Source organism: Echinops telfairi, unplaced genomic scaffold (genome assembly GCF_000313985.2).
Source record: "Echinops telfairi isolate 266 unplaced genomic scaffold, ASM31398v2 ScPeMD7_7439;HRSCAF=8477, whole genome shotgun sequence".
NCBI lineage: Eukaryota > Metazoa > Chordata > Mammalia > Afrosoricida > Tenrecidae > Echinops > Echinops telfairi.
Window position 1 is genome coordinate 3,892,990 of NW_022111339.1, and position 2,193 is coordinate 3,895,182.

Consider the following 2,193-nt stretch of genomic DNA (forward strand, 5'->3'; position numbering starts at 1 on the left):
CACCATCAGCTTTCTTCACCACATTTGCTTATTCACCTGCTTTGTCTTCAGCGGTTGTATCAGGAGAAATGTTTTTTTATTGAACAGAAAAATACAAAAATCACAAATATACAGTGGATTATAACGAAAGACGCCAATGAACAAGCATGATGGTCAAGATAATAAAAATGTCACTAGCCACCCAGAAACTTCCTGTGTGCCCCGCCTCAATGACTCCCTAATCTCTCTTCCCCTCAGAGAGCCACTGCCTTGACCTGTAGCAGTGCACCAGCATCTGTGGCCATGGAGTTGTTTCCACACCTGATGACCCCGTGTGAGTCAGAGCAGAACTGTGCTCCATAGGATTTTCTTTCTTTCTCTTGTAAAGACTTGATGTTAATTGTTTTGCGGTTGTTGAGACTATCTAGAGCTGTGGTAGTTACATAGTCTCATTTCAATTTGAGGCTATTAAGAGTGAAGGGCTGGAGTCTAGCCTGTTAATCAGGTCACAGCCTGATGCCTCCTCGAGGTCCTGACCTTCTCATGAGGATTCTGGGAACTTCTTCTCTTTCTCCTTGAAAGCAGGCCACACACTTTCTCTGCTTCCTCTTCCTGTTGAGAAGCCACACTCAGAGAGCTGGAGGAGCCAGTGCTGAGATGCTTCCACTGGCATTGGATCCACAAGACTTTCCACCCACCGGCATGTGCTCTTCCTGCATCTGGCATCATTGCATGTGCTGTGTGAATCTGAAGAAGAATTTATGGACTAGTATTGGACATATAGGCTAATATCAGACTTATGGACTTGATCTGCACTGGGCTGGGCTGCTTTCTCAATATACAATTGCTCTTAGATATAAATCTCTTTCCTATACATATATGAGTGTCTCTGGATTTGTTTCTCTAGTCTACCTGGTCTAACACAACAGCCAAGCACACACTGAGTCAACTGTTTCTACATGCACAATTCGGCGGCCTTGATCATGTTCTACAATTTGTGAAACCAAACTCACGCTCATTTTCTGAGTTGTTCTCTACCATTTGCATACATTCACTGCCCTCTAATTTGCTATCACATCTTTCTAGTTGCTGTTGTCAATGTGAGTTTGAAAAGAGTACAATGCTCAAGACAGGCTTTCTTTTCTAGTTAAGCTAATGCTTGGTTTTAGGAAAGCTTCAGGGAATAGTTTTAGTTTTCATTTATCTCTAGGCAATAAGTTCAAGAACTCATTCAGGCTCTAGAAAGTCTGGAAGTCAAGAGAACTTACAATTCTTTTCTTCATTCTCCTTCTTTTGATTAGGATTCTTCCTCACAATCTTTGATCAAAATGCTCAGTGGTGGTAATTGGGCCCTGACCTTCTGGCAAAAGAGGCAGCTGTTTGTGAAGCAATCAGTTTTTCATTTGATTCCCCCTCAAATTCCCGATTCTCCTTCTTCTTCTACTGTTCCAGGAAAAGAGACACGAATGGCTGGGCCTTGAATAACCACTTGCAAGCTTTTAAGAGCCCCCAAAATATAACCAAGGCGTGATCGAGCAAAAGCTGTGTCATGAAACCATGACCCTAAATCTCAAATCAAGGAACCAAATCTCATGAGAGTTCTGGTTGTGCATAAGCAGTCTCAGCAGCTACTCTCCCCTCTGCTCTCACCCCATAAGATGTTCAATGTCTGATTTTCAAAAACAGATCACCACTCCTTTCTTCGGAGGCACCTCTTAGTTTTCAGTTTGCAACTCCATGTGTGAACGGTCTGTACCACTCAGGGACTTCTCCAATGCTTTGGGTTATTCTTGTTTTTCTTTCTGTTTTATTTTTAATATAAATGAAATCATATATATTAACTCTTTTGAGTCTGGCTTATTCACTCAACATAATGTTGATGAGGTGCATTTGCACCATTGTTATAATTGCTTTAATTTCATTGTATGAGTGTAACAAATTAGTATATTAGTATTGATAAGTCTTTTGGTTGTTTCCATTTGGGGACTGTTATAAATAATATTGATGTGCACATTTTGAAGATCTGTTTTGGTGTCTATATGCTTACATTTTACTTAGCTATATATCTAGGATGGGAATTGCTAGCTTAAAAGGTACAGAGGCATTCCAACTTTAATCGATTCTGAGTTTTCCAAAGTAACTGCTTTTTCCACCAGCCCCACTCTGTGCCCAGCAGTATAAATGTTTCCCTTACTTCACACCAGACCACTTCTT